Here is a 20997-nt window from a genome sequence, read left to right on the forward strand (position 1 = left end):
TGTTGGCAGCCACCTTCCCCATGGTTTCTTAACCTACAAGTGAGAGGTGACAGCACGCTGGCAGTCCTCAGAGCCCTCGCTTGCTCTCGGCACCTCCCTTGCCTGGGCTCCCACTTTGGTGGCACTTGAGGAGCCCTTCAGCGCCCCCACTGCACTGTGGGAGCCCCTTTCTGGGCTGGCCAAGGCTGGAGCCCACTCCCTCAGCTTGCAGGGAGGTGTGGAGGGAGAGGCACGAGCGGGAACCGGGGCTGCCTGCAGCGCTTGCGGGCCAGCTGGAGTTCCGGGTGAGCGTGGGCTTGGTGGGCCCTGCACTCGGAGCAGCCAGCCAGCCCTGCTGGCCCCGGGCAATGGGAGACTTAGCACCCGGGCCAGTGGCTGCGGAGGGTGTACTGGGTCCCCCAGCAGTGCCGGCCCACGGGCGCTGCGCTCGATTTCTCGCCGGGCCTTAGCTGCCTTCCTGTGGGGCAGGGCTCGGGGCCTGCAACCCGCCATGCCTGAGCCTCCCACCCACTCCATGGGCTCCTGTGTGGCCTGAGCCTCCCCGACGAGCACCACCCCCTACTCCACGGCGTCCAGTCCCATCGACCACCCAAGGGCTGAGGAATGCGAGCACAGGGCACAGGACTGGCAGGCAGCTCCACCTGCAGCCCCGGTGCGGGATCCACTAGGTGAAGCCAGCTGGGCTCATGAGTCTGGTGGGGACATGGAGAGTCTTTATATCTAGCTCAGGGATTGTAAATACACCAATCAGCACCCTGTGTTTAGCTCAAGGTTTGTGAGGGCACCAATCGACACTCCGTATCTAGCTGCTCTGGTGGGGCCTTGGAGAACCTTTATGTCTAGGTCAGGGATTGTAAATACACCAATCAGCACCCTGTGTTTAGCTCAAGGTTTGTGAATGCACCAATCGACACTTTGTATCTAGCTGCTCTGGTGGGGCCCTGGAGAACTTGTGTGTGGAAACTGTATCTAACTAATCTGATGGGGACGTGGAGAACCTTTGTATCTAGCTCAGGGATTGTAAACGCACCAATCAGCACCCTGACAAAACAGGCCACTGGGCTCTACCAATCAGCAGGATGCGGGTGGGGCCAGATAAGAGAATAAAAGCAGGCTGCCCGAGCCAGCATTGGCAAGTCGCTTGGGTCCTCTTGTGCACTGTGGAAGGTTTGTTCTTTTGCTGTTTGCAATAAATCTTGCTACTGGTCACTCTTTGGGTCCACGCTGCTTTTCTGAGCTGTAACACTCACCGCGAAGATCTGCAGCTTCATTCCTGAGCCCAGCGAGACCACGAGCCCACAGGGAGGAGCGAACAACTCCAGATGCGCTGCCTTAAGAGCTGTAACACTCACCGCGAAGGTCTGCAGCTTCACTCCTGAGTCAGCGAGACCACAAACCCACCAGAAGAAAGAAACTCCTAACACATCTGAAAATCAGAAGGGAGAGATTCCAGACGCTCCACCTTAAGAGCTGTAACACTTACCGCGAGGGTCCGCGGCTTCATTCTTGAAGTCAGTGACACCAAGAACCCGCCAATTCTGGACACACAAGGAGGATACAATGGGCTTGTTCAGTAGGTGCCAGAAGGTCCCACAATAAGAAAGAAGGCAAACGCCAACTCACAAGCACTTTCCTCTGCCTGTGACACATTAGCTATTTTTACATTGTCCAAAGCAAGTCACAAGGCCAGAATCCATGGGAGGGGACCACCCAAGGGCATGGAACCGGGCACCCAGGAACAAGTGGGAGCTGTTACTGCCGCAACCAACCACACTGACACATTTCTCAGTGGTCTCCAAATGTTTTTGATCATATATCCCTGTATTAGTCTGTTCAGGCTGCCATCACAAAATAACACAGAATAGCTTAAACAACGGAAGTTTATTTTTTCATAGTTACGGAAATCCAAGATCAGGGTGCCGGCATGGTTGGGTTGTGGTGAGGTCTCTCTTCCTGGCCTGCAGCTGGCTGCCTTCTTGCTATGTTCTTACATGGTCCTTCCTGGATGTATGCACATGGAGAGAGAGCGCAATATCTCTCTCATCCCTCTCTTACAAGGTCACCAATTCAATTGATTAGAACCCCACCCTTATGACCTTATTTAACCTTAATTACCTTAATTACCTCCTAAAAGCCCCATGTCCAAATACAGTCACACTGGGGATTAGGGCTTCAACATATGTATTTGTTGGAACACAGTTCAGTCCATAGAAATCTCTATTTTTTTAAAACATTTGCAGCTCCAATACATGCATATTTATGTATACATTATATATACATTTCATTAAATATAAATTTTTAAAAGATGAGCTAAAGATGTAATATTTTAGTGTTAATTTTGATGGCATTTTTATTAATAAATAATATTGCAAGGCACAATGCACACTAAGGGTGAGCTCATGAATGACAGTGGACATAAATCCATCTTTCAAGGGACCCTCTTGATCATTTTAGTTTGGGGGGCAAAGAGGCTGACTTCTTGGCAGATTTCATTTTACCTCATAATGTGCTGATATAGAGCTGATACTAGCCACATAAGCTCTGCCAATTTCTTATGGTTTTCTGGGACTTATACTATTAGTATTATCTTTAATCTTCAATCTATAATAATCTATTAAAACCACATTTTCATTTTGTAAAGATCAATTTTGGTAAAACTAGATCATGGGCTGGGTGCAGTGCCTCACATCTATAAATCCTAGCAATTTGGGAGGCTGAAGCAGGTGGATCTTTTGAGGCCAGGAGTTTGAGACCAGCCTAGGCAACACAAAGAGACCTCATCTCTATGGGGAAAAAAAAAAAAAACCTGGGTGTGGTGGCATGCACCTATAGTCACAGCGACTCAGGAGGCTGAGACAGGAGGATTGCTTGAGCCCAGGAGTTCAAGGCTGCAGTGAGCTAAGATCGCACCACTGCACTCCAGTGTGGGGGACAGGGCCAGATCCTGTCTCTTTAAAAACAAAAACAAAAAATGACCTAGGTTGTGTAGTTTATAAATCCATCTACCCACTTGCGAATAGACCAAACTATCTCAGATTCCCCTGAGTGTTGATGTGCAGGTGGTGAGGTTACCAGCACCGGCCCCCACATCACAGAGCATTCAAGGCTGCACCTGTGCCATAGGTGGCAAAGGAGCCTCTGAGGAAAGCTATGACTGTCAAGCTGAGTCCGTTTTGTGCTTTGTGGGTTTTTTAAATTTTTGTTTAATACTTTTTGGTGTTCTACACATTCAGAGAAACTTTTCTAGTAACAAATGATAGAAATGATCCTTGAAAGTATCATCTTCTGAACATTAAAAGATTAGGAAAGTATAATTGCTTCGTTATTTTTTTAGCCCCAAAGTTCCAATATTTTTTCACACAACCTAGCACCTTGTGCTGAGCGCCCCACTTGGAAACCGCTGATTTGCTTTATCAAAAAAAAAGTGGTTTTGTACATGATATTAAAGTGTAAAACAATGCCTTATGCCCAATGTTAGTAGCAACTGAATAGTTTATATAAAAGTATCTGGTAAGTAGGGCTTGGTCTTATATAAAATTGGAAATCTGGCTGGGTGCGGTGGCTCATGCCTGTAATCCCAACACTTTGGGAGGTTGAGGCAGGCAGGTCACTTGCGGCCAGGAGTTCAAGACCAGCCTGGCCAACATGGTGAAACCCCGTCTCTACTAAAAATACAAAATTAGCTGGGCATGGTGGTGTATGCCTGTAGTCCCAGCTACTCAGGAGGCTGAAGCATGAGAATCACTTGAACCCGAATTGCTTGAACCCAGGGGGCAGAGGGTGCAGAGAGCTGAGATCAGGCCACTACACTCCAGCCTGCAACAGATCAAGACTCTGTCTCAAAAAAAAAAATCAGAAATCTATGGGATTGCGAGTGATTTACTCAAAAGAAACCAAAAAAGGCTTTATATTCACATAAGTCTGTGGCCCCTGGGGAAGATATCCTCAGCTCCCTCTCCACCTCCCTGACCATGGACTGGGCTTTAGGACTCTAGTCCTATGTCCCATTAGTTTTCTACAACTGTCATAACAAATTACTACAAATTCAGCCACTTAAAACAATAGAAATTTGTTCTCTTACAGTTCTGGAGGCCAGAAGTCGAAATCCAGGTGTCGGCAGTGTCAGCAGGGCCACGCTCCCTCTGAAGGCCCTAGGAGAGGTTCCTTTCTTGCCTCTTCCAGCTTCTAGTGCCATCAGCATTCCTTGGCTTGGACGGCTTTGCTCTGTCTTCACTTTGCCTTTTCAGCCATGTGTCTGTCTTTTCCTCTGTGTGTCCTTTATCAAGACATGTGTCATTGGATTTCAGGCCCACTTGGATAATCAGGATGACCACTTCATCTCAAAATCTTTAATTATGTCTGCAAAGACCCTGTTTCCAAATAAGGTCACATTCGCAGGTTTTTCGGGTCATCATTCAACTCACTGCACACATTCTCCCTGCAATGTCAATGTATGAATTGGGGTCCAGAATGAGAGTTAGGGCACCGTGTGGACCAGCCTCTGTCTTTCCCTCCTTCCTGACTATGCAGGGCTCCTCTGAACACCATGCTTTATCATGGAAGGCTTCCTCCTTGTACTTTACAGCCAACTCACATCTTCCATGAGGAGGAAATGTCTGAGACTTAGAAAAGGGGTCCTATGGTTCCTTCTCCCTGTCTTCCCACAACCATTCCATGCATTTCCTCTCCTCTATGATGCTTCAAAGCACTCTCTGGGCAACCACCAGCCTAGTTTCTGATCTCCAAAAAAGGAGCCACCCTTTTGGTGGGTTTATCATGTCAGCCCAACAGCAGTAAACCTGGCCAGCCCCATGGCAGAGTTCTTGCAAACAGGGAAGGGAAAAGTGGACCCAAGAGACTTTCTCTGGGCCTAGGAATCAGACTATTTTCAAGTCTAATCAGGGGCCGGGTGTGGTGGCTCATGCCTGTAATCCAAGCACTTTGAGAGGCCAAGGTGGGAGGATTGCTTGAGTCTAATAGTTCAAGACCAGCCTGGACAACATGGCAAAACTCCATGTCTACAAAAAATACAAAAATTAGCTAGGGATTGTGGTGTGTACCTGCAGTCCCAACTACCTGGTAGGCTGAGGCAGGAGGATTGCTTGAGGAGGCAGAGATTGCAGTGAGCCAAGATCACACCACTGCACTCCAGTCTGGGCAACAGAGTGAGACCCAGTCTCAAAAAATAATAATAATTAAAAATAATAATAATAGGCAGTGCTCCTAGAATCTGAGGATACCCTGGCAGTTGGCAGGGCAGTGGTGCTGGCTTGGGGTGAGAAAACATCAGACAAGAAGACAGAAAAATAGCTGGGTGTGGTGGTAGGGCTAATGTGCCCCAGCCTTGAGGTCACACTTCAAGGAACTAGAGAAACAAGAACAAACCAAACCCAAACCCAGCAGAAGAAAAAAAACAATCAAGATCAGAGCAGAACTAAATAAAATTGAAACAATCAAACTAACAAAACCTATACAAAAGATAAATGAAACAAAAAGCTGGTTCTTTGAAAAGATAAACAAAATTGATAGATCATTAGCGAGATTCACCAAGAAAAGACAAGAGAAGATCCAAATAAGCTCAATTAAAAATGAAATGGGAGATACTACAACTGATACCACTGGAATACAAAAGGCTACTGTGGACACCTTTATGCACACAAACTAGAAAATCTAGAGATGGATAAATTCCTGGAAATATACAACCCTCCCAGATTAAATCAGTAAGAAATAGAAACTCTAAACAGACCAATAACAAGATTAAGACAGTAAAAAAAAAAAAAAAAATTGCCAACAAAATAAAGCCCAGGACCAGACGGATTCACAGGCATTCAAAGAAGAATTGGTACCAATCTTATTGAAACTCTTCCAAAAGATAAAGAGGGAATCCTCCCTAAATCATTCTATGGAGCAAGTATCATCCTAAGTCTAAAACCGGAAAAAGACATAACAAAAAAAGAAAACTACAGACCAACATCCCTGATGAACATAGATGCAAAAATCTTCAACAAAATGCTAGCTAACTGAATCCAACAGCATATCAAAAAGATAACACACCCATAATCAAGTGGGTTTCATAGCAGGGATGCAGGGATAGTTTAACATATGCAAGTCAATAAATGTGATACTTCACATAAACAGAATTAAAAACAAAAATTATATGATTATCTCAATAGATGCAGAAAAGGCATTTGGCAAAATCTAGCATCCCTTTATGATTAAAATTCTCAGCAAAATTGGCATAGAAGGGATATGCCTCAAGGTAATAAAAGCCATCTATGACAAACCCTCAGCCAACATTATACTGAATGGGGAAAAGTTGAAAGCATTGCCCCTGAAAACCGGAACAAGACAAGAATGCCCACTTTCACCACCTCTATTCAACATAGACTGGAAGTCCTAGCCAGAGCAATCAGACAAGAGAAAGAAATAAAGGGCATCCAAATCGGTAAAGAGGAAGTCAAACTGTCGCTGTTTGCCGATGATATGATCATATACCTATAAAACCCTAAAGACTCATCCAAAAAGCTCTTAGATCTGATAAATGAATTCAGTAAAGTTTCAAAATCAATTCATGAAGCAAAATCAATGTACACAAATCAGTAGCATTGCTATACACCAACAGCGACCAAGCTGAGAAACAAATCAAGAACTCAATCCATTTTACAACAGCTGCAAAAAATAAAATAAAATAAAATACTTAGAAATATATTCAACCAAGGAGGTGAAAGACTTCTACAAGGAAAGCTACAAAACACTGCTGAAAGAAATCGTAGACAACACAAACAAATGGAAACACATCCCATGCTCATGGATGGGTAGAATCAATATTGTGAAAATGACCATAGTGCCAAAAGCAATCTACAAATTCAGTGCAACTCCCATCAAAATACCACCATAATTCTTCAAACAACTAGAAAAAATCCTAAAATTCATATGGAACCAGAAAAGAGCCCACATAGCCAAAGCAAGACACAGCAAAAAGAACAAATCTGGAGGCATCACATTACTTGACTTCAAGCTATACTATAAGGCCATAGTCACCAAAACAGTATGGTACTGGCATAAAAATAGGCATGTAGACCAATGGAACAGAATAGAGAACCCAGAAATAAAGCCAAATACTTACAGCCAACTGATCTTCAACCAAGCAAACAAAAACATAAAGTGGGGAAAGGACACCCTATTCAACAAATGGTGCTGGGATAATTGGCAAGTCACACGAAGGAGAATGAAACTGGATCCTCATCTCTCACCTTATACAAAAATCAACTCAAGATGAATCAAAGACCTAAATCTAAGACATGAAATCATAAACATTCTAGAAGATAACTTTGGTAAAACTCTTCTAGACGTTGGCTTAGGCAAAGAGTTCATGACCAAGAACCCGAAAGCAAATGCAACAAAACGAAATAAATAGATGGGGCCTAATTAAGCTAAAAAGCTTCTGCAGAGCAAAACAAATAACCAGAAGAGCAAACAGAAAACCCACAGAATGGGAGGAAATATCCACAAACTATGCATCTGACAAAGGACTAATATCCAGAATCTACAAGGAACTGAAACAAATCAGCAAGAAAAAACAACCTCATCAAAAAGTGGGCAAAGGACATGGATAGACAGTTCTTCAGAAGAAGATATACAAACGGCGAACAAACATGAAAAAATGTTAAACATCACTAAGTATCAGGGAAATGCAAATTTAAAAACACAATGAGAAACCACCTTACTCTGCAAGAATGGTCATAAATAAAAAATCAAAAAATAATAGATGTTGGCATGGATTTGGTGACAAAAAAACACTTTTACACTGCTGGTGGGAAGGTAAACTTGTACAACCAATATGGAAAACAGAATGGAGATTCCTTAAAGAACTGAAAGCAGATCTACCATTTGATCCAATAATCCCACTACTGGGTATCTACCCAGAGGAAAATAAGTCATTATATGAAAAAGACATTTGCACACACATGTTTATAGCAGCACAATTCGCAATTGCAAAAATATGGAACCAGCCTAAATGCCCAGTGACCAATGAGTGGATAAAGAAAATGTGTTATATGTACACCATGAAATACTACTCATGTGAATAGCATTCATAGCAACCTGGATGGAGTTGGAGACCATTATTCTAAGTGAAGTAACTCAGGAATGGAAAACCAAATATCTTATGTTCTCACTTACAAGTGGGAGCTTAGCTATGAGGGCGCAAAGACATAAGAATGACATAATGGGGGGCCGGGTGTGGTGGCTCGCACCTGTAATCCCAGCACTTTGGGAGGCCAAGGCGGGCGGATCACGAGGTCAGGAGATCAAGACCGTCCTGGCTAACACGGTGAACCCCATCTCTACTAAAAATACAAAAAAATTAGCCAGGCATGGTGGCGGGCGCGTGAACCCAGGAGGCGGACTTGCCGTGAGCCGAGATCGCGCCACTGCACTCCAGCCTGGGCGGCAGAGCAAGACTCCGTCTCAAAAAAAAAAAAAAGAATGACATAATGGACTTTGGGGACTCAGGAAGAAGGGTGGGAGGGGGGTGAGGGACAAAAGACTACACACTGGGTACAGTGTACATTGCTTGTGGGACGGGTGAACCAAAATCTCAGAAATTACCACTAAAGTATTTATCCATGTAAGAGAAAACCACCTGTTTCCCAAAAACAACTGACATTTAAAAAAAGAAAACCCCCCAAATAATAGTAATAATCATGTTTAATTAGGTGTTTGCCCTTTGACCAGAGTTGCTGTATTTAGCAAATAAGAATGCAGGAGGCCCAGTTGAATTTGTTTTGTATAGGGGACAACTGGTATTTTAGTATGAGTATGTCCCATGGAATATTTAAAAATTTACAAATGCAGCCGGGGCGGTGGCTCACGCCTGTAATCCCAGCACTTTGGGAGGCCAAGGCGGGCAGATCATGAGGTCAGGAGATCGAGATCATCCTGGCTAACATGGTGAAACCCCGTCTCTACTGAAAATACAAAAAAAAAAAAAAAAAAATTAGCCACGCGTGGTGGCGGGCGCCTACAGTCCCAGCTACTCGGGAGGCTGAGGCAGGAGAATGGCGAAAACCCTTGAGGCGGAGCTTGCAGTGAGCTGAGATCATGCCACTGCACTCCAGCCTGGGCAACAGAGTGAGACTCCATCTCAAAAAAAAAAAATTACAAATGCAATATTTGGAACATATTTATACTAAAAATTATTCGTTATTCATCTGAAATTCAAGTTTAACTGGGTATCCCGTATTTTACCTGTCAACCCTACCTATGACCTTCCTTTCCTTCCCTCTTCTTTGCTTCCTTCTTTCCTTCCTCTGTTCTTCCTTCAAAAAAGCCTTTGTTGTGAGACTACTATCTGCAGAGTCCTATACTAGAAACAAATAAAGCATAATGTTCTTCAGGGTGTTCACAGCATAGGGGAAGGGAAAAAGCAGCAGCAAATGCCTTTAGCACAGTGCAGTTCCCCCACTCCAATAAATGTACATATAAATAGTTCAGGGACCACAGAGAAAAAAGCAATTAATTCTGTTTGGGGTAGAACCAGGTAAGGTGGAGGAAAAGAGATTGAGAAAAGGTGCAGGGTGCAGGTTCTTGGCCCATTCTTGATGGACAGGTGTAAAGCAATGGAGAGGTATTCAGGCCAAAGGCAAGTTCAGGCAAAGGTATGGCATGAGAAAGACACACTCTGTACGGGGGACATGGAAGACCTGCCATGGTTGGTTTGGTGAGGTGGGATCTGGATGTGTCTGTGGATAGGGGTGGCTCTGATGACAGGAGAGGGAATCAGAAACCCCACCTTGCTTGGAGTCAAGTGTGTAAGGCTCTTTATTCTATGCTGAGGAGCTGGAGCTTTCTCTGATGTGTCTTGAGAGACTGAATATACAAATGGACAGTGGCCAGACCTTAGATGACTGTAGACCTCTGATCCACAAACTTAGCAGTCACTTGCCCAGAAGCCAAACCACAGCCTCTGCAGCAATCAGCCAGAAAAGTCAGGCCTTGGGCAACAACTGCCAGCTTCCCTATTTTTTGCCCCTGCTTCCAACCAACTCAGGACCAATCACATAAAATGCCCTGTTTCTAATTAGTCTGCCTCCAGCTTCCCTAGGCCAACAACCTCCAATCAAAGTACACGCGAAGTCTTCCTTTTTCTTCACCATAAAGCTTCCCCATTCCCCTGCCTGCCTTTGAGTTTCTGTTCTAAATAAACAGCCTTGTTTTTTCTCATTTCAGTGGTTTTCATTTATTTCCTCAATATAGACTGTACAGATTGCTTTTGAAGAGGGGGAGAGGGAGCAATGGGAGTAGTTAGCTCTGTAAAACTGATACCCTAATATATAGTGCTAATAGAACAATAGGTAGTGGTGGCATTCAGAGCTAGAAAAATCTGCTTTTGAGACCCTTTGCTATCTATACACACATACCCACACACAATTTTTTAACGTTGAGATACACCTGAACAGCCTCTAATTCTTTTATACTCTAAAGAAAGATTTTAAATCTTTAAAGTACAGTTTTTTTTAAAAAAAAAAAAAAAAAGGATTTTTAATGCTACCCTTAATTTTTTTTTTATTTTTATTTATTTATTTATTTTTTGAGATGGAGTTTCCCTCTTGTTGCCCAGGCTGGAGTGCAATGGCGTGATCTCGGCTCACTGCAACCTCCACCTCCCAGGTTCAAGTGATTCTCCTGCCTCAGCCTCCCAATAGCTGGGATTATAGGTGCCCACCACCACGCCCCGCTAAGTTTTTGGACTTTTAGAAGAGACAGGGTTTCACCATGTTGGCCAGGCTGGTCTTGAACTCCTGACCTCAGGTGATCCACCTGCCTCGGCCTCCCAAAGTGCTGGGATTACAGGCATGAGCCACCACGCCCGGCCCAATTTTATTTTCAATGTAATATTTTCTTTCTTTCCTCTTGTGTGGTAGATTGCATCATTGACTCCAGTTTGTCACCCTTCCCTGTATTTACACCCTCGGTCATTTGACTCTGGGACTTTCCATGAAGTGGGCATCACATGGCTTTCTGCCCCACCGATGCCATGGTTGGCCACGAGACCTGCTTTGGCCAATGGGATGTTGGCAGACATGATGCAAGAAGAGGCTTGGAACAGACCTACACTCTGGGCCTGGGCTTTTGTACCTCAACCGTCTTGGCGAGAAGAACATGCCCAAACCAGTCTGTGGTCGCAGGAGAAGGATAAGAGTCAGGTGGAGCTGAGCCATGTCCAGCCAGGCCTAGTCTACTTTAGACTACCTCCAGCTGACCCACAGACAGATGAGCTCAATCAATGGCTATTATTGTTTTATGCCTCTGAAATTGTTGTGGCTGTTAACGCAGCATTTCTATATAATAGTTGAATATTACACTCCTTGACTTCAGAAGTTGAAGAAATGTTTTGTTATTTTTAACGTGATTGGTTTTTTTGTTTGTTTGTTTTGTTTTTGAGACAGTCTCGCTCTGTTGCCCAGGCTGGAGTGCAGTGGTGCAATCTTGGCTCACTGCAACCTCTGCTTCCCAGGTTCAAAAGATTCTCGTGCCTCAGTCTCCCGAGTAGCTGGGACTACAGGCGTGCCACCACGCCCAGCTAATTTTTTGCATTTTTAGTAGAGACAGGGTTTCACCATGTTGCCCAGGTTGGTCTTGAACTCCTGAGCTCAGGCAGTCCACCCACCTCAGCCTCCCAAAGTGTTAGGATTACAGGTGTGAGCCACCATGCCAGGCCTTAATAAGTGATTGTTAATGGCAGCTCTTATTGGTTGTCTACCCAAATCCATTCTTTGCTGCTGGTAGAACCTTGATTTTCTTCAGGATTTTACCCTCTGCCTAGCCTGGACAAGCACCAGGGAAGGTGCCCTCTTCAACTATAGGGAAAAAATCTTAACCAGTCCAAGCCAAGTGTAGCTTGCTGGCAATTGGTTGAAGAGAGAGCATATAACACAGTTACAGCCAATGAGATGTGAGGAGTCAGCTGAAGGGCTTTCTGGAAAGGCTTCCCTCCTCTTTGAAAGAGATCCATGAGATGATTCTTCCTTTTATCATTCCAGTAGACTTTTGGAACTGTTGCCGCCATCTTGGGACCATGAGGGGGTCAGCAAGAGGACAAACCAACAGGCTGAAGAAGACAGACTGGGAAGAGCCCAAGTTCAAAATGTCATTGAAAATCCACCCAATTGGCAAGCCTTGGAGCTGCCCTAACTCAGGGCTACTTGGTACCTGTCCTCATGGTTTAGGCCACCTTTCTTTGCAGGTTGTGTTCCTTATAGTTCAATTCTTCCTAGATGATTCAGATACCTCCTCAGAAGAGGAAAATCCAAGTTATAGAGAGTGATGTATAGGTTTTCTTTTCTTTCTCATGTTTCTATCCAAGTGATTCATCCCTGAGTGAGGACCTCTAACAAACTCTTTAAAGATGGGCTTAAAGAATGTTCACTCCAGGCAGCCCCCGCCCGGCCAGCCACCCCGTCCGGGAGGGAGGCGGGGGGCAGCCCCCGCCCGGCCAGCCCCGCCGTCCGGGAGGTGGGGGGCGCCTCTGCCTGGCCACCCCTTCTGGGAAGTAAGGAGCCCCTCTGCCCGGCTGCCATCCCGTCTGGGAGGTGTACCCAACAGCTCATTGAGAACGGGCCATGATGACAATGGCGGTTTTGTCGAATAGGAAAGGGGGAAATGTGGGGAAAAGATAGAGAAATCAGATTGTTGCTGTGTTTGTGTAGAAAGAAGTAGACATAGGGGACTCCATTTTGTTCTGTACTAAGAAAAATTCTTCTGCCTTGGGATGCTGTTGATCTATGACCTTACCCCCAACCCGGTGCTCTCTGAAACATGTGCTGTGTCCACTCAGGGTTAAATGGATTAAGGGTGGTGCAAGATGTGCTTTGTTAAACAGATGCTTGAAGGCAGCATGCTTGTTAAGAGTCATCACCACTCCCTAATCTCAAGTACCCAGGGACACAAACACACAGGGTCCTCTGCCTAGGAAAACCAGAGACCTTTGTTCACTTGTTTATCTGCTGACCTTCCCTCCACTATTGTCCTATGACCCTGCCAAATCCCCCTCTGCGAGAAACACCCAAGAATGATCAATAAAAATAAAAAAAAAATTAAAAAAAAAAAAAGAATGTTCACTCCAGAACTCCCATTCACAATTGCTACAAAGAGAATAAAATATCTAGGAATACAATTTACAAGGGATGTGAAGGACCTCTTCAAGGAGAACTACAAACCACTGCTCAAGGAAATAAGAGAGGAAACAAACAAATGGAAAAACATTCCATGCTCATGGATAGGAAGAATCAATGTCGTGAAAATGGCCATACTGCCCAAAGTAATTTATAGATTCAATGCTATCCCCATCAAGCTACCACTGACTTTCTTCACAGAATTAGAAAAAAAGTACTTTAAATTTCATATAGAACCAAAAAAGAGCCCATATAGCCAAGACAATCCTAAGGAAAAAGAACAAAGGTGGAGGCATCACGCTACCTGACTTCAAACTATACTACAAAGCTACAGTAACCAAAACAGCATGGTACTGGTACCAAAACAGATATATAGACCAATGGAACAGAAGAGAGGCCTCAGAAATAACACCACACATCTACAACCATCTGATCTTTGACAAACCTGACAAAAACTAGCAATGGGGAAAGGATTCCCTATTTAATAAATAGTGTTGGGAAAACTGGCTAGCCATATGCAGAAAACTGAAACTGGACCCCTTCCTTACACCTTATACAAAAATAAATTCAAGATGGATTAAAGACTTAAATGTTAGACCTAACACCATAAAAACCCTAGAAGAAAACTTAGGCAATTACATTCAGGACATAGGCATTGACAAAGTCTTCATGACTAACACACCAAAAGCAATGGCAACAAAAGCCAAAATTGACAAATGGGATCCAATTAAACTAAACAGCTTCTGCACAGCAAAAGAAAGTATCATCAGAGTGAACAGGCAAACTACAGAATGGGAGAAAATTTTTGCAATCTACCTATCTGACAAAGGGCTAATATCCAGAATCTACGAAGAACTTAAACAAATTTACAAGAAAAAAACAAACAACCCCATCAAAAAGTGGGCAAAGGATATAACACACTTCTCAAAAGAAGACATTTATGCGGCCAGCTAACATATGAAAAAAAGCTCATCATCACTGGTCGTTAGAGAAATGCAAATCAAAACCACAATGAGATACCATCTCACGCCCATTAGAATGGCGATCATTAAAAAGTCAGGAAACATCAGATGCTGGAGAGGATATAGAGAAATAGGAATGCTGTTACACTGTTGGTGGGAGTATAAATTAGTTCAACCATTGTGAAAGACAGTGTGGCAATTCCTCAAGGATCTAGAACCAGAAATGCCATTTGACCCAGCAATCCCATTACTGGGTATGTACCCAAAGGATTATAAGTCATTCTACTATAAAGACATATGTACATGTATGTTTACTGCAGCACTGTTCACAATAGCAAAGACTTGGAACCAACCCAAATGCCCATCAATGATAGACTGGATAAGGAAAATGTGGCACATATACACCATGGAATACTATTCAGCCATAAAAAGGATGAGGTCGTGTCCTTTGCAGGGACATGGATGAAGCTGAAAACCATCATTCCCAGCAAATTAACACATGAACAGAAAACCAAACACTGCATGTTCTCACTCATAAGTGGGAGTTGAACACTGAGAACACATGGACACAGGGAGGGGAACATCACACACTGGGGCCTGTTGGGGAGTGGGGAGCTAGGAGAGGGATAGCTTTAGGAGAAATACTTAATGTAGATGACGGGTTGATGGGTGCAGCAAACCACCATGGCACGTGTATACCTATCTAACAAACCTACATGTTCTGCCCATGTATCCCAGAACTTAAAGTATAATAATAATTTAAAAAAAAAAAGAATGTTCACTCCAATAGATGGCTCTGAGATTTGACTTTGAGGGTTTTACCAGGGCTCTACTATGTTAGGAAATTACTTCTGGCCTCTCTATATGACTCTTTGATCCTTTCCCCAGTGAAATGGGGATCCCCTGAGGACAACTTCAGAACCTGGCAAGTGCAAGAAGAATTTCAACTATACAATTCCTTGGTAACATCCATCCTTCCAAAGAGAGACTTCTAGGCTCTATTGACTTGGAGTTGCTTTAAGTAGCAAGGGTGAAGTTGACCTTTTTTACATATTGGCAGCAAAATTACAAAAATCAAAGTCAATCCGCAAGAATGATCTTTCTCCAGAACAATGAGCATACTTCACTGGTGTGATATATTTCAGTTCAATAGACAGTATCTTCAGAAAACACATTAAAATGTCATTAGATTTCATCTAAACTTGCTGGTAATTTCTGTAACCTGACTATCTCTCCCTCCTCCCACCCTGTGCTCAACAGAAACAAGCTCATACCAAATTAACATTCATTTTGTTAAAACTATATCTCAGACCACCTTCTGGACTTGCCCAACTTTCTCCTTCCTCTGGGCCACTCGTCTGGTTCTTTTCTCCTCTGGAATGACTCTCTCCCACTTACAACCTGGCAAACTCATCATCTGACAATACAAAGTTCACAGGTCAATTCCTCCTCAAAACCTTGCCTTGGACCCCTGAGGCAACACCACATAGAGGGGAGGTTGAAGTCAGGCTGACCTGACGGTGGATCGAGCTCTGTACCCAATTAGCTGGGTGACCTTTGCCAAGGAAGCCAGTTTCTCTGAGCCAAGTGTCAGCTTTCTCGCCTGCAAAATATGAATCATGATTACCCCTGCCTCGGGCTTGTGCTGAGGATGAGATGAGCTCACGTAAGAATCCCTGGCACAGAGTTAAGGACTCAATGTGTTTTGGCTGTTGCTACAGGATACCTTCCCAAAGAATCATAAAGCTTTATAGCCATAAGGGACTTCAGAGTAGCTCTTCTCGACCTTCCATGTACAAGCCAATCACCTGGGGACACAGATTCTGAAGTCCTGGTGCAATGCCTGAATTTTTTTTTTTTTTTTTTTTTTTGCGTTTCTTGCAAGTTTCAGAGTGCTGCAGATTCCCCTTGTCCCAGGAGCACACTTTGAAATGGCAAGACTTTAGGAGACATTGACGTCCTGCTCATTTTACAGAAAATAAGCATGAAGCCCGAGAAGAGCTGCTCCTAGCCCAAAAGGATCCAGAAAGCTGCTGAGAAAGGCAACACAGAACACAATCTGCTGGTGGAGTTTGAGGAGAGATTCACTCTCAAAGCAATTGCTGATCAGAAACAACTTTGTGAGGTTTATCTGTAAATTATGAATACATTTCCTCCACCCAAGAGCCAGTACTCTGCTTGCTGAACAAGGTAAGCTTTATTCCTGCCTCTGAGATAGGAGGAAGATTGGGTGAGATGGACAATTTCAAGAACAAAGACATTAAGCTAAAATGAGTGGTATTCTATCTGGGGAGAAGTGGAAACACATTACCCAAGGGCCTGTGGCATAAAACATAGCTTAGAAGGAGCAGCTGTGGGTTGGTTGGTTTGTTTTAGACAGAGTTTTGTTCTTGTCGCCCAGGCTGAAGCGCAATGGCGTGATCTCGGCTCACTACAATCTCCACCTCCCGGATTCAAGCGATTCTCCTGCCTCAGCCTCCTGAGTAGCTGGGACTACAGGCATGAGCCACCACGCCCGACTAATTTTTTTATTTTTAGTAGAGACAAGGTTTCACCGTGTTGGCCAGGCTGGCCTTGAACTTCTGACCTAAGGTGATCCACCTGATGTCTCTGTCGCCCAGAGTGCTAGGATTACGGATGTGAGCCACCACACCTGGCCACAGCCATGGGTTTTTACTCTTCTCAGAATATCCTAAAAAAATCAAAGTTTTCAGGAAATTGGGGGAGAGTGCAGGAACAGTCATCGCTTTTCCAGCGTAAGATAATTTCCAGATTTGCAACATTCGGGAAATGAGCACAACTCACTCCTCTTTGAGGCAGCACCCAGCTGATGCAGCTCCATTGTGTGGCCAACTGAAAGGGTCCTGCAGTTTTCCTAAGTGTATCCCAGAGCTATTTATTCATGAAGAGGACCTAAGCCATTCCATTCCATGGTCCGTGGTGCTGCCCAAAAGCCCATCACATGTACGGCCACTGTGGGTGCTTCCTTTTTCCCACATCTGACCCTTTATCCCATTTGGCTTATTCCAAAAGCTCAGCCCATGCTCCCAGGCATGGATAGGAAGGAACCCACTAAAAAAATTGCGCTATTCATTGAAAGTGCTAGAACCCGCCAGTCTCCAAATGCAGTCCTTTTGAGAAGGCATGACTCAGTCCTGAGTAACATCTGATACTTAACAAACGTCCATGAGCCATAACACCTCCTGGTGTTGAGTGGTTTTCCCATCAACCTCTAAAATAAAAGCAAATCAGTTAGCCAGGTGCTGCGTATGCTCAGAAGGCTATAGAAGCTCAGAGGTACAAGCACCTGGAGAAAATATATCAACCCTTCTGCATTATAACAACAATTATTGCAGAAATTCTTGTCATTGTCTATCAAAGTGAAATCAACGAACCCCCACAAGTTTCTGTACTGTTTGCTAGAAGTAAAGAGACAAATGAGACAAACAGCTCTTGCCCTCAGAGAGTTGACAATCTAGTAGAAGAAGGAAGAAGCCATCCAAATAACTAGGAAACAAGGTAAAGAGCAGCTTCTGCTCTAAAAAGGCAGTAGGATTGCTGAAGGAGGGGAATGCGAACCCTGGTCTTGCCCTTCAGGCAGTTTTTCATAGTTAATGATCCTGCATTCTCAAATTGCATAGGGATGTCTCAAATATGAGACAAGCCTTCTAATTTACAAGTAAGTGAACAGAAAAACTGTACACAGGCAGTCCTCTGCTTTTGTAAATATGAAAATATGTATCAAATTAACTGTATAGGGTGCAATTAGAGACTTACACATTATAAGTGGTTGTTCCATCCCAGGCAGCACTGTAGAGTTGGTAAGGCTGTACACTACACAAGGGCATCTGACCAAGGGTTAGACTGAAATCTAGATGTGTATCCTGATGTAGAGTTGTACTTATCCAGAAAAGAAAGGAATTCCTTTTCCCAATTTGCACAAGACACCATTTAGCTCGTAGTGGCCCTGATTCTGAGAGGTCCAAAATAGTTTTAAATTCCAGTTACATATTTATAGCATTTTCTTATATGTTGTTCTTTTCCTTTGCCATTAAGTCTACAGTGGACCCACTTAAGTCCAGTAAGCATTCAATTGAACTCAAAGATTGGCCACTGATCTCCATTTTGGAAGCAAGTGTATTAAGCATAGAAAACTTATATTGCTTATTTTTGAGATTACTCTTTTTTTCTACTTTCCACTTGTTTTTGTAAAACAACATGGACAAAGCACAGTAAAATGTTCGAATAGTTACGCATATTCTGTTGAACAAAGAGAGCGACTGCCCACAGCGAATGGTTGGCTGGCAGGCAGCACCACCTGGGGGCAGCTCAAATTATTTTTCTCAGTAGTTAGTGTATGACAGTCCACATCTGTTATGTCCTGTAACAGAGCAATTAGGGGTGTCAGTGTTTAAAATGCTTATCTGGGCCAGGTGTGGTGGCTCACGCCTGTAATCCTAGCACTTTGAGAGGCTGAGGCGGGCAGATCACGAGGTCAGGAGTTTGAGACCAGCCTGGCCAACATGGTGAAACACCATCTCTACTAAAATACAAAAATTAGCCTGGCGTGGTGGCGGACATCTGTAATCCCAGCTACCTAGGAGGCTGAGGCAGGAGAATAGCCTGAACCCGGGAGGCGGAGATTGCAGTGAACCGAGATCACGCCATTGCACTCTATCCTGGACAACAGAACAAGACTTTGTCTCGGGAAAAAAAATGCTTATCTGATTATCCCATTGAGGACAGCCTCTAACGCCATACCAAACATTAAGTGGGTAGCCTCCTGCTTGATGCTGAGAATTCCTGGCAACTTCTCCCCAGTGCCTTTTTCCCTAATGCTTTATTCTCGGACTGGTCAGAGAGTCTTTAAACTCCCATAAACTCCTGTGTCATTCTTGTACACTTACCACATCTCTCTGCCTCTTTGGCATAGTCTGGGAGCAGCCAGGAATCACCTCTCGGCTCTACCTCCATAGCAACCGCCCTCTCACAGGATCCACCTCCTCAGAGGGACTAGGAGCTCCTAGGTCAGGAAATGGCAGTGGCTGATGTAGCCTGATCTCCACCAGAAGTGGACGCTCCTCTTTGTTGCTGCCTGGTGAAGCGGGGGACTTATTTACTTTCACTGAAGATCTCCTTTAATTTTTTCTTTCCTCCTTCACTTTTCCTAATTTGGTTTTTCATGCATAGATGCAAGCCTTTTTTTTTTTTTTTGAGACGGAGTCTCGCTCTGTTGCCAGGCTGGAGTATGGTGGCGCGATCTCGGCTCACTGCAACCTCTGCCTCCTGGGTGCAAGAGATTCTCCTGTCTCAGCTTCCTGAGTAGCTGGGACTACAGGCGTGCACCACCACGCCCAGCTAATTTTTGTATTTTTAGTACAGACAGGGTTTCACCATGTTGGCCAGGCTGGTCTCGATCTCTTGACCTCGTGATCTGCCCACTTCGGCCTCCCAAAGTGCTGCGATTACAGGCGTGAGCCACCCCCCACCCCCAGCCAGATGCATGCCTTTATTCCACATCTACCAAGTGACTCCTCGCATGAGGCCCTGTGCACTGGGCAATGCGCTGATAGGCAGAGCGTGGCGCTGACACCCTATGGCGGGGAAGGTAGACAGCAAACAAAACAAACAAACAGATGTGAATAAGGACGGAATGATGCTGTGAAGGACTTGGCCGAGTGTCCTTTGGAAGAGTGGGGAGGAGGACAGAGGGAGGAAAGGGCTCTCTGAGACCTGAAGGTAAGAAGGAGCTGGCCATGTGGAAGGCAGAAAAGAGGGGTCCAGGAAGAGGCAGAGCATGGGTCATGAGCCCTTAGCAAGGCCTGGAAGAAAGTCCAGACATGTCTGGAGCATGGTGGGGGAAGGGAAAAGGGCGTGGTGGGGTGGCTGACAGGGGCCGCTCATGCAGGCACAGCCTGTGTCCTGGGGGCCCCTAATCCTTGTGGGGCCTGCCCGAGCCTCTGACTCTGGACCTGCTTGCCTTACATCACTTGGTCTGGTCTTGCCGCTCTCAGATACACATAGCCCTTCCACCAAAATTGTATACGTTGATTCAAATGAACATCTATTCCTCTTTGCTTTTTTAAAATTTTATTATTTTGTGTAGAGATGGGGATCTCACTATATTGCTCAGACTAGTCTCGAACTCCTGGGCTCAAGCAATCCTCCCACCTCGGCCTCTCAAAGTGCTAGAATTACAGGCCTGAGCCACCATGCTGGGCCTTCTTCATCTTTTCTACATAGAGATTAAGAGGGTACAAAAATTTGAATAAATTCCACCAGATCAACTTGATTGGTTCACCTTAAAAGAACACTTGAACTCAGGCTACTTTTGAACTGATTTACTGATAAGCATCTTGGGTGCCAAACAATAGGCTTGCCTGATGCTTCAACTTTCACTTGGGAGCTTGGCAGCCCGAAGACCTGGCCAGAGACGGAACCTGAGGCAGGACAGAGGAAAGGAGGGGGAGCCGAGGAGGACAGCTCCCCAGAGCACAAAGGGCACGCCCTGAACAAAGGGCAAAGGTGTCTCAGGTACTGGTGCCTGCTGGGAAACCAGCCGTGCCCTTCTACCCAGCTGGTGGGAAAGTAGCAGGTGCAGTCTTTCTAGCAATTCTGCTGACTTTTTTTTTTTTTTTTTTTTTTTGAGACGGAGTCTTGCTCTGTCTCCCAGGCCGCAGTGCAGTGGCACAATCTTGACTCACTGCAACCTCTGACTCCCAGGTTGAAGCGATTCTCCTGCTTCAGCCTCCTGAGTAGCCGGAACTACAGGTGTCCGCCACCATGCCTAGCTAATTTTTGTATTTTTAGTAGAGTCGGAGTTTTATCATCTTGGCCAGGCTGGTCTCAAACTCCTGACC

The 20997-nt window shown here is 44.6% G+C and overlaps 1 long non-coding RNA gene across 2 annotated transcripts in view; it reads right to left on the bottom strand.

Annotated features, from left to right (window-relative positions):
- Positions 1-1862: 1862 nt before the first annotated feature.
- Positions 1863-20997, bottom strand: part of LOC134731152 (uncharacterized) — a 243426-nt gene continuing 224291 nt past the window's right edge. For both annotated transcript variants that reach the window (XR_010113286.1, XR_010113285.1), the window contains one exon: positions 1863-4359. This is a non-coding gene — a long non-coding RNA (uncharacterized LOC134731152). The remainder of the gene's footprint in view (positions 4360-20997) is intronic.

Source organism: Pan paniscus, chromosome 8, assembly GCF_029289425.2.
Source record: "Pan paniscus chromosome 8, NHGRI_mPanPan1-v2.0_pri, whole genome shotgun sequence".
In the NCBI taxonomy this organism is placed as follows: Eukaryota; Metazoa; Chordata; class Mammalia; order Primates; family Hominidae; genus Pan; species Pan paniscus.